The sequence below is a fragment of the Python bivittatus genome, unplaced genomic scaffold (assembly GCF_059951505.1).
Source record: "Python bivittatus isolate LINGU-HERP-01145 unplaced genomic scaffold, Pbiv_v1 ctg000850_np1212, whole genome shotgun sequence".
NCBI lineage: Eukaryota > Metazoa > Chordata > Lepidosauria > Squamata > Pythonidae > Python > Python bivittatus.
The window spans coordinates 33,919,753-33,932,728 of record NW_028277112.1 but is presented as its reverse complement, the minus strand read 5'-3'; positions in this window follow the sequence as shown (position 1 = coordinate 33,932,728).

Genomic DNA, 12,976 nt, shown 5'->3' with positions numbered 1-12,976 from the left:
TATAGGTGGTCCTTTGGGTTAGAAGAAGACACACTGTTGTGCAGTTCATCTGTAGACACAGAGGTGGCTCTGCAGTCCCAGTCTGGAAGTGCAGTCTAGAGCAATGGGGGCACTGGAAGTCCATTGTTGTAATAACTGTGGATGTTATTCTGTAATGCTGCTCAAGGTTTTCTATCAGTTTGTGGCAGCACCTGTCTTCAAAGCCGGTGGAGGCTTCATAGCACAGGGCTCGCGAGCAGGTTCTGTCAGCAGCCACAGCTTCTAGTTCCCTTGGCCGGATGTCACAGTGGCCTAGGGTTTCCTTCACAGCATCTTTGTAGCGCTTGCGTGGATGACCTTGAGGTCTCTTCCCTGTCTTCTGTACACCATATAGCAGCTGGCAAGACATACAGTGGTCATCCATTCTGATGACATGTCCAACCCACCACATCTGATAATCAGGGACTCAGTAGTGGATTTTGCATGATCCAAGACCTCCAGGTTGGAGACACGGTCTTGCTAATGAATGCCAAGGAAGGAGCAGAGAGCATGCATGTGAAATTTCTCCAGTTGTTTGATGTGAGATCAGTACAGAGTTCAGGACTCACATCCATATAGGACAGAAGGGATAACCACAACTCTCTAGACTTTCAGTTTTGTGGAGATATAGACTTTGTCTTGATTGAGCACTCTAGTACTGCCCCAGAGCCTGGCTGGCCTTGCTGATCCTGGAGTCATTTTCTTTGTCCAAAGACCCATCATTTGAGATGATGCTTCCCAAGTATTTGAAGCTGTTATCCAAGGAGTTATCCAATCTGTACCTGATGTACACTCCCTCCTTTACACCCTGGACAGCACATGACAGTATGCAAGTGAAGAACAGATCGAACAGGACTGGCTAGCACACAACCCTGGCTTCACCCCATTGGAAATAGCAAATGCAGCTGATGTATCACCATTGTAAAGGACCTGTCCTATCATTCCATCGTGGAGTAGCTGAATCAACTCCATGAATTTCCTCAGGCATGTTATGATAGTAAAAATAACTTTAGCTACATCCATATCCCAACAGATTTGAGTGTATGGCTTTAGCTTTTCCCCCCTTTCAATCATGACTCATATGGATTAAAGCCCTTTGAAATTTTGTCCCATAGCACATGATAGAGCCCATATGAATGTGTTCCATCTGAAAGAACTCTAGAATTTGGCTTTTACATATCTTAATGATCAGTTAACAGGCATGAATTATTCCAGTGCTGTTGAGTGCTCCTATTCAAGAATTAAAAAGAGAATTTGGGTTTGTTCCCTGTGGATCTATGGTAGAACAAATGCTTGTAGGAATTAATTTTAGCTAGTGTTTATTGCTCCTTAGGAAGATGGGAGGTAGATGGGATGTACTTACTATCTAACATGTACAAAGTAATGGATGGATCTCCTTCATATTTTCTTTAGCTTTAGAAAGCTAAGCATGGTTACAGCATCACTAGGTCCTTTGCAAAGTAGAAGGTTCTCTCCCAGCACTTCTTGTAACTGCTATGTGACACATACTTCAGAGTGCTTTGGTGGCAGTCCCAATGTTTTAAAATGCTCCCTTGAGATTTTATCCTCTCTCACACAGAAGAGCACAAGCAGGCCAAGTTGATACTGTTCCGTTAGGTGTGTCTGCATTCTTAGATGATGATGATCATCCTCATCCTTGGGAAGGACTTGATAGGTGAATAAAAATGCCAAATCCAGTTTACACATCTGGCTGACTGTGCAACCAACCGTAATAATAATAATAATATGAACATAAATTATATAAAATAAATTGCAATCAAATGTAATTTATTTTTAATAGTTTAAGATGCTTCATCCAATTGCAATATAAAGCTGACCATGGTTTATGGGGCTCAGCAATTTACTGCACATACAGTATATGAATCAGGTGGGAGGGTTCTGAAAAAAATAGAATGGAGAGTACCATTCCATAATGCGGTTGGTGTAATGGAATTGTTTGGTGAAGGCCGCGTTTGGGGAGACAAGCATTTCCTTAGCCCCCAGCAGGAGCGTGGGAAGGTGAAGAGGATGAGACTGGCACCACGCTAAGGAATTCACGGTGTTTGCTTGCTGGCTTGGGAAGTTTAGATTCAGTCTGGCGAGATTCTGTCTTGTGGTTGAAAGCTAATAAAAGCTATTGAACTAGACCTGTACTGTCTCGTGGAGTTCTTTGGGCTGAACCTGACAGCTGGAAACAACACATTTTAATCCTCTTTTGTATACATTGTGAGCAGTGATTTGGATTAGCACATTTTTGAAACTGAAGAGAGATCTGTTTTGCTATGCTTTATATGGAAGAAAAATATTTTTAAATGGCAAATCTCCAAATGTCTATATTATGACATGGATCAATTTATCATCTCAGGCTGGATCTTATTCTGTTGCACATATAAACTGGTCAGAAGCTTTGATATTCTCAGAATGCCCAATCTTTGCAACATCCTTGCCAACTGCTTCGGGAAGGAATATATTTCTTCGTGTAGAATAGAAACAAAAATAATTTTTGAAACATTACAAATCCTGAGCATTTTAATTGGTTCATATTGTGCCCTTTTAGAATGATATTTTAATCTTCTTTAATTGATTAGAACAGAACTGGAGGAAAGTATGAAAGAAAAATATAAAAAATGGGGGAAAATGTACCCCAGATGCCAAAGTAGGTAATTTACAATATTTCACCAAATAGTTGTGCTGTTACAGCTACATATGTGACTTCCCACTCTCTACTAGATTGTAGAACTTAATTTATATTTAGTCTAATAAGATACTTCCCAAAATATAACATTTCATGCTAAACTTTTTTTCTTTTCATCACTAGCCTGTCCTTTGCCTGTTATCACACATCATTTTTTTTTTTTAAAGTAACACTGCTTCTGATAAATACATTCTACGGTAGTAAAACACCTATTTTCCGGATTTAAAAAAAGGACTCAGGACAAGTCTTTATCGAAAGTTAAAAAGAAAAAAAGTCAAAAAGCAGAGTTAAGAAGGGAAAAAAAAATATCCAAGAACTTGAAGAAATACCTAAGATACTTTGTTGTCTCCCCATTTATGGATCAAGTTACTTTAGCATCTAAGCAAAAGTTCCACGTGTACCTTTCCTCCTTCCTTGCAGTAAAAATACAATAATAACCACTTAAATAATTAAAAATATGCTATCATTTTATGATGTTCCCAGTCAGTTACTTCACTTTGCCTAATGGTAAGGCCAGCCCATGTCTTTAGGCATTATAATAAGAGATAAATTAGAAGCTCTGACACAACTAGGTTATGCTCAAGCATAATACACAAATGTAGTTATTGTTTCTTACCATACTTTTTCTGTGGCATTTGATGAAATGGACTTGAATACTATGGTGATTTGTTAGGCCATTAGGCAATAGGTACCTTGACAGTGTCTTGGGGTTTTTTTTTGTGCCATAAGACTATTATTTTTGTGTCTTTTGCAAAATATGTCACAAAAAACTTTACAGAAATAATGTATGAGCTTCTTCAGAGCTTGTCTCATTATAACACATGCCATATATTTTTACTCCAGGAAAATCTAAAATGAAAGCAGAAATCACTATGAACATCATTTATTTTACTTCAGGGAGAAAGAAGATAAAACTTTTCCAAGGCAAAATAAGTAAAATACCCCAAACATTGAAAGCAACCATTAAATGTTAATTCTTATTGTCATATAAAACAAATATGATATAAATCTATTATCTATATATTGCTAAAACTTTCATTGTGTTTATCTGTTTATACCCTGAAGTTAGCCCAAATGGTGCATTATACAATTTTTGAATCAAGGTACCTAAAATCTGCTAGCTTAAAGAATGCATAAAAAATCCAGGACCCATTACTCCTGTGGAATTGAAATCTCCACAACATTCAGACCAATTTTTATTGGCAAAGTTGTGACTGTTGCAGCATCCCTGCAATCACATGATTGTGATTTCCAATGCTCCCTGCCAGCTTCCCACAAGCAAAATCAATGGGGAAGCTGGTAGGAAGTCAGAAGTTGCTCCCACTCCCACTGCTTTTTTGCCTACCCATGGTCATTCTGTGCCTGTAAATATTTACTTATTATTGAAGTTTCTTTGCCACTACAATTATTTTTCCATTTATGATATATAGTCTTCTTAGATGATCATGGGACTGTCCAGCATTGGGGTAAAAAAAGATATGGTCAGCCTAAAATTTAATGTTCATTCTGGTCACATCAGACTGCACTACCTTTCTCTCAAAGGATAACCCAACAGGTCACAGGGTTGTCTAGTGATGATATAACAACTCTAGCATGTACCTCAGCCTCTGACTTAATGTTTCCTTGAACAGATCTTTTCAAGTTCTTTAAGGCCTAAATGTCTTTATTCCAAATGTATTGGTATGCACCTGGGAGTTATACATACCTAAACATACTGGGAGTCAAAATATTTACTTCAAATACTAAGCAACCAGTTAGTCATTCATTTCCCCTTCTAATAAATTGAAAAATCTCAGTTTGTGTTCATATGATTGATGGTAACATTTAAATGTTCAGTTTATACACACACATATCACTAGTGGTTTCTGTGTGATACTAATCTATAGATGCTCCTGTTTAGGTTAGCACATGAAGTGGAAGTATATTATTCTTCCTTATTTATTGACATGGGTTATGAATGTTAGAATTGTTTTAGGGAAAACAAAGGCAGTGAATGATGTGTGAATCAGCCCTTAAAAGTTGCTAGGAAAGTTGTGGCAGAACAGGATTAAGGGAGATTGCCTTGTGGCATATGTTTTAAAAAATTACAAATATAAAGTTGAGCAAGTACCACAAATTGTGCTAAATTTTGTATTTGTCAGTATTTAAATACACACACACACACACACATAATGGTTAGGTTACAAAGAACCACATTAGTCATACATAACCATAACCCCTAACACTTCACCTGCCTACCTCAAATATGAGAGTGACACGAACTAAGAGAGTCATGCCAGCTAGGACGTTGCCCGGATTAACAAGGTCTGCATCAGATGTTGGGGAACCAGGACAATCTGATGTTAAGTGGGCTACTGGAACAAACCATACATGGATGAGATAAGAGAACTTGGAATTGATGGAATGCCACTACAACAGCAGACCTAATGAGAGGGGATATATGAAATGTATGAGGGAACTATGGATAGACAGAAGGCCTACATCCACACTAACTGAGAAACAACTAGTTACCCAGCCCTTCAACACAGTGAAGAGGAAGCTGCTCTCACAACTTGAGATAGACCAACTCCACATTACAACCTGGACTCAAGCAGACCTGGAAGAACAAGCAGATGTGCAGCCAACACCTGAAACTGGAATGTCACTGCCACCCCCTCCATTACAGAGCACAGCAGCTGATATGAGGCATAAGATCATGGATAAACTAGCTACAGTCAACCCTTGAGTCCGATTACCAAGGCTCAGTACCATCAGATAGTATGCTAGAAGATGCCAACAGAGCCCTCCAGACAATTCCTACTACCACCATAACTGAAACCAATGAATTGGTATATGCTATAGCCGCTGTAATCCTGGAAATGCTTGGCTACACAGTCAAGAAGAACAGCAGTACGTACCCACCCTGGAAAATGAGACTAGATGCTAAGATCAAGGCACCTCGGAGAGAGGTCAGTCAGCTGGTGGAACTACAGAAGGGTGTGGAGATTAAGGATAAGACTTGGCTACTGAAAAAATATATGGGCCTGACTCCATCTGAAGCCCTAGAGACTGCTAAACAAAGGCTCACAGCACTGGCTGCCAGGCTAAGGAGATACACTAGAGAAGCAGAGGCCAAGAAGATAAATGCCCTGCTCTCCAAACAACCATCCAAAGTGTACTTCCAACTGCAATGCAACCACAGAGTAACAGCTGAGCCACCAGCAGCAGGAACTGAACAGTACTGGAAGAACATACAGTGGGGCAAAAAAGTATTTAGTCAGCCACCAATTGCACAAGTTCTCCCACTTAAAAAGATGAGAGAGGCCTGTAATTTTCATCATAGGTATACCTCAACTATGAGAGACAAAATGGGGGGAAAAATCCAGAAAATCACATTGTCTGATTTTTAAAGAATTTATTTGCAAATCATGGTGGAAAATAAGTATTTGGTCAATATCAAAAGTTCATCTCAATACTTTGTTATATATCCTTTGTTGGCAATGACAGAGGTCAAACATTTTCTGTAAGTCTTCACAAGGTTTTCACACACTGTTGCTGGTATTTTGGCCCATTCCTCCATGCAGATCTCCTCTAGAGCAGTGATGTTTTGGGGCTGTCGCTGGGCAACACGGACTTTCAACTCCCTCCAAAGGTTTTCCATGGGGTTGAGATCTGGAGACTGGCTAGGCCACTCCAGGACCTTGAAATGCTTCTTACGAAGCCACTCCTTCATTGCCCGGGCAGTGTGTTTGGGATCATTGTCATGCTGAAAGACCCAGCCACGTTTCATCTTCGATGCCCTTGCTGATGGAAGGAGGTGTTCATTCAAAATCTCACAATACATGGCCCCATTCATTCTTTCCTTTACACAGATCAGTCGTCCTGGTCCCTTTGCAGAAAAACAGCCCCAAAGCATGATGTTTCCACCCCCATGCTTCACAGTAGGTACGGTGTTCTTTGGATGCAACTCAGCATTCTCTCTCCTCCAAACACGACAAGTTGAGTTTAGACCAAAACGTTCTACTTTGGTTTCATCTGACCATATGACATTCTCCCAATCCTCTTCTGGATCATCCAAATGCTCTCTAGCAAACTTCAGATGGGCCCGGACATGTACTGGCTCAAGCAGGGGGACACGTCTGGCACTGCAGGATTTGAGTCCCTGGCGGCGTAGTGTGTTACTGATGGTAGCCTTTGTTACTTTGGTCCCAGCTCTCTGCAGGTCATTCACTAGGTCCCCCCGTGTGGTTCTGGGATTTTTGCTCACCGTTCTTGTGATCATTTTGACCCCACGGGGTGACATCTTGCGTGGAGCCCCAGATCAAGGGAGATTATCAGTGGTCTTGTATGTCTTCCATTTTCTAATTATTGCCCCCACAGTTGATTTCTTCACACCAAGCTACTTGCCTATTGCAGATCCAGTCTTCCCAACCTGGTGCAGGTCTACAATTTTGTTTCTGGTGTCCTTCGACAGCTGTTTGGTCTTGGCCATAGTGGAGTTTGGAGTGTGACTGTTTGAGGTTGTGGACAGGTGTCTTTTATACTGATAACAAGGTCAAACAGGTGCCATTACTACAGGTAATGAGTGGAGGACAGAGGAGCCTCTTAAAGAAGTAGTTACAGGTCTGTGAGAGACAGACATCTTGCTTGTTTGTAGGTGACCAAATACTTATTTTCCACCATGATTTGCAAATAAATTCTTTAAAAATCAGACAATGTGATTTTCTGGATTTTTCCCCCCATTTTGTCTCTCATAGTTGAGGTATACCTATGATGAAAATTACAGGCCTCTCTCATCTTTTTAAGTGGGAGAACTTGCACAATTGGTGGCTGACTAAATACTTTTTTGCCCCACTGTATGGAAGAAAGAGAAGACACATAACACCAGTGCAAAGTGGCTGCAGGATCTGAAAGCAGACCACAGCAATCTCCCAGAACAGGAGCCAGTCACCATCACAGTAGCAGACCTCCAACAGCAGGTCAAGAACATGAAAAGCTGGACAGCACCTGGCCTGGACATGATGCACACCTACTGGCTAAAGAAACTAACAGCAGTGCATGAACGCCTAGCAGCACAGATGAACCAACTGCTAGCAGCAGGCTCTCACCCAGACTGGCTAACACAAGGAAGGACAGTGCTGATCATGGAAGACCCTCACAAGGGAACAGCACCATCCAACTACTGGCCAATAACCTGCCTCCCCACAACATGGAAAGTTCTATCAAGCATCCTAGCTGCCAAGCTACAAGACCATATGGGCCAGTACATAAGCACAGCTCAGACAGGCTTTGGGAACAATACCAGGGGCTCAAAACACCAGTTACTCATAGATAGAGCAGTCTCCTGAGACTCAAGGTCTAGGCAGACCAATCTGAGCACAGCCTGGGTTGACTACAGGAAAGCCTATGACTCAATGCCACACACATGGATCTGTGAATGCCTGGCACTATACAAAGTCAACAGGACACTAAGGACCTTCCTCAAGAACTCAACGGTGTTAGATGCGGCCAAGCAGCGGCTCTGTTTCAGTTTCACCACTGCTAGTCAGTTTCACTGCCTCAGGCATAGGCAGTCGGGAAAGGTAAACAGGCAACCGCAAGTCAATTACTGGCAGGTGGCGGCAATTAACCCGGGCGAGAACAAAGGGGAAACAGATACCTTGTAACACAGCCAGCTTCCCCAAACTCCCCAGCCAACAGCAACCACAATACTCAAGGAACTCAGCAATCCAGCAACGATCAACAGCCAATTGAAAACCTCTGGTTTTACCCACAGAAGAAAAGCTCCACGAGCACGGCGATTATGAGACAAAGGAAGCAGGCTGAATGTGCCATTAGAAGAAGGGAGGGGGAGCTCGACAATGGAAGGGTGACCCAAGTATGGGCAGAGGTGGAAGCCAGGGGTACTGTGGGGTCAAGGAGGGAAATCCCATATAGACACTGTAAGGGACGTGCCAAGCCAATCCTGGCTTTGTCTGTAACCGTTACGCATTACACCCGAGTCAAGTAACTTTCGTCTGAGCCTGCCTCTCACAAGGTTTTTATTCAGCGCTGAATGCGGTGATCCTTACAAATGGGACTGTGGAAGACAACACTGGAAGTCAACTCAAGACAGCTCGCACAAGTGGCCATCAAATGCGGCCTATACCAAGGTGATGCACTGTCCCCACTACTGTTATGCATAGGCTTAAACCTCCTCAGCCAGATAATCACAAGGACTGGATACGGGTACAAGTTCAAGAGTGGAATCACCATCAGCCACCTCCTCAACATGGATGATATCAAGCTGTATGCTAAGAGTAAACGAGACATCGACTCACTGATCCACCTGACACGGATCTACAGTGAGGACATTGGGATGTCATTCAGACTGGAGAAGTGTGCCAGGATGATAGTAAAGAGAGGGAAGGTAGTTAAGACTGATGGAGTGGAACTACCAATGGGCCACATAGCAGACATAGAGACCAGCTATAAATACCTTGGTGTCCCACAGTCACATGGGAACCATGATGAGGAGGCAAGGAAGACAGCAACATCCAAGTACCACCAAAGGATAAGACAGGTCTTGAAGAGCCAGCTCAATGGGAAGAACAAGATCCATGCCATCAACATGTACGCCCTGCCAGTCATCAGATACCCTGCCGGTATAGTGAGCTGGCCTAAGGAAGACATGGAGGCTGCCAATGTGAAGACCCAGAAGCTCCTCACAATGTACAGAGGTTTCCACCCCAAGTCCAACACCCAGAGATTGTACACTGCAAAGAGGGTGGGCGGGGTCTGATGAATGTCAAAGCCACTGTCCTGGACGAAACCCAGAGCATCCAGGAGTACATCAGTAAGATGGCACCCAAAGATGAGCTACTTAGAGAATGCCTCAGGCAGCCGCAGACATGGGAGGAAGTTCAAGTGGAGGAAATACCATGTCAAGATGCATGGGATGTACCATTGACAGATAGCTGAGGTGGCTGACATTCGGAAATCCTATCAGTGGCTGGAAAGGGCCGGACTAAAAGACAGCACTGAGGCACTAGAACAAGAACAGCACAAGAACAGGCACTAAGCACCAGATCCATAGAAGCAGGGGTCTACCATACTAGACAGGACCCAAGGTGCAGATTGTGCAAAGAGGCCTCAGAGACAGTCCAGCACATAGTGGCAGGGTGTAAGATGCAGGCAGGAACAGCATATACTGAACAGCACAACCAAGTAGCTGGCATTGTGTACAGGAACATCTGCACAGCGTATGGGCTACATCCCCCCAAGTCCAGATGGGAGATTCCACAGAAGGTCATTGAGAATAACAGGGCTAAGATCCTGTGGGACTTCCAGATCCAGACAGACAGGCAGGTACTGGCCAATCAACCAGACATCATGGTAGTAGACAAAGACCAGAAGACAGTGGTAGTGATAGATGTAGCAGTGCCAAGTGACAGCAACATCAGGAGGAAGGAGCATGAGAAGCTGGAGAAGTACCAGGGCCTGAAGGAGGAAATAGAGAGGATGCAGAAAGTAAAGGCCAAAGTGATCCCAGTGGCGGTAGGAGCACTCGGGGCTGTGACTCCTAAGGTGAGAGAATGGGTCCAACAGATCCCAGGAACAACATCCAAGCTCTCTGTCCAGAAGAGTGCAGCACTAGGAACAGCTAAGATACTGTGCAGAACTGTCAAACTCCCAGGCCTCTGGTAGGGGACCCGAGATTGAGGAAGACACATACCACCGGTAGGGGTGAGAGGGGATTTTTTTTAATGGTTACGTTACAAAGAACCACATTAGTCATACATAACCAGGGAAGATTTGTGCTTGTGTCTTTGAAGCAATACCCCAAACATAGCAAGATATTGTAGAAATTGAGTGGACATTAGAAATTGGGTGGGTGGGTGGGTAGGTGATAAGGCATGGTGATTGCTTGAACAGCAAGGCCTAAAGTCTAAATGATATGACTTTGGTTGCGGATAAAGAAACTCCTTGGATCCTAGAAGTTTTAAAATATGTCTCTAGATCCCATGTTCTATCTTTCAAATAAATTTATTCCATGGCCTGCAGCTGCCTGAAAGGAATAGCACCATAGAATAATACTTCAAAGATGGTTATGTATTGTTCCTTGGTTTTCTTTTCCTAAGTGACAGCCAGTTATTAATGTCAGCCAGTAAAATAAAGCAGTGCTGAAAATCTTTGACATAAGCCAGAGAACAGGGGGGTAGGGATAAACAGAAATCCATACACTATATACCATGATTGACAGACTCTAACATGTCTAGTTGGCCACATTCATATTTAATTTTTCAGCCAAAGGTGAAAAATGAAGTATAAGAGACAACATAATTAGGTAAAACATGCTGCCTCTGATGCTGATTCAGTTTTTCTTTCGTTTTCTACCATTATGATAGCAAAAGGTCAGGATATGAAATGCCAAGAACATCCCTAGCTGATCTGTGTTCATCCTGGGAATGCATCAGCGGTCATAAAATTTTAAACAGCTACGGTAAATCTCTTTGCAAATATTGCCTTCATTTTTACAGTAAAGCCTCAGATGAAATACAGGAGGCTTGCTTATTATTTGGGACCTGTTAACCCTTAATATAGAGCATTATATTTTATCTTCCTGAGCTGGATACCTTTGAAGTTTTATGACAGCTTGTTTGTAAGAGAAAGCAGCATGGGAAGAGTTAAGATGAGATCACAAGCCATTAGCCAAATTTAGTTCCCATCACCACAGGATGAGTAATTGAATTGTTCTCTAGTAAAAACATTTATCTGCAGCTCTTTGCTTGCAGCTGTCTAAAATGCCAGTTTGACATTGTTCAGAGTGGTCTTTCTAAGACTCCAATTCCATTCAGGCTGCGGTTGATCAGAAATTATAATCATGTGGCAAGCAGGAAGTATAGCTTCCCTGAGTAATGAATTCAAATAAATGGAAGATGAGAGATACTGATTCATCATCACTATGTCTGTTTGTGTTATAAGTGGCAGTCAAAGGGTCTCCCTTTAGAATAGGTCTCACATTCTCATCTACAGAAAAAGGATACCAACGACAGGACAGGGCCCTTCAGATGGCACGTTTTGCTTAGACTGGACCCAGGGCAACTAAAAAACAGAATAATGGCCAAAATGAAAAAAAAAAAATGCAATCTGGAATAAGAGCTGGAATGTGAAGCAGGAGAGCACAAGGAACGAGGAAAATCTGAATAGTATGATCAGGATTTAGAAACATTCTGAACATAATAGAGAAGAATTCCAAACTAGATAAAGTTGATTGCACCTAATATAAATGAAATCAATGGATCAGGTTATCCGTGACTAGCTTAATTGCAAGTAATTTAAATAAAATATAAGTATACATTTTAATGTTCATATTAATATGGTTCTTAGATAAGAGGTTATCGAGTCTTTTCTATGTCCATGCAAAGATGAAAAACCAGGCTGTTAATATTTCTGTCTAACTTGTCAGTTATGAACTGTTCTGAGTAACGTAGGTGGTGACTAAATTTGATAGATAGATAGATAGATAGATAGATAGATAGATAGATAGATAGATAGATAGATAGATAGATAAAACTAATTTACATTTTGTCCTTCCTGTATTTTGCAGCTTTACATTATCTGATCACTGAGCCTTTGAAAAAAATGTATATCATTTATACATTTAATTCTCTTTTACTAATCTATGTCACAATTTAACAATTGCATCATTCAAGTCTGTGTACAAATAAGTACTGTACTTGCAAATATTTTAAGAAGAACTAAAAGGGAAAACAAGATATAATTTGAATACAATGGCCCAAAAATATGTGCTACTTAAGAAATTAAATGAAAGAGGCAAGATTATGAATTAAAATAAACCTCTGAAGATCTAAAACACTCATGCCTGGTAAAAATTGTATTGCAGATGAACATTATACTAAACAAAATAATTTTTCCAACCTTAAGTCCCCATATCTTACCTTACCATTGTTATGACATAACAAAATGCAAGATGTGTTTTTCAAATAGCCCATTTCTCATGATCTACTAGTAACTATCCATTACCTGATTTTTTACATAGGGATAAGAAACTCTGAGATCCACTTGTACTTCTCTCATTAGGCCTTTCTCCAATTTGAGGCAACTGAAAACTATACCAGCATAAAATTTGTTGCTCATTTTGTTAATCCCTATCCTGCCTATTTAGGATTGCCTGGAAATGGTCCTCCCCTTATTTAATATGGGCAGGGTATGTTAAGGAAAGGGATTGGTGGATTCCCCTGGCTTTGGTTCCCTTCCCTCCCAGCAATGATCACAAGCCAG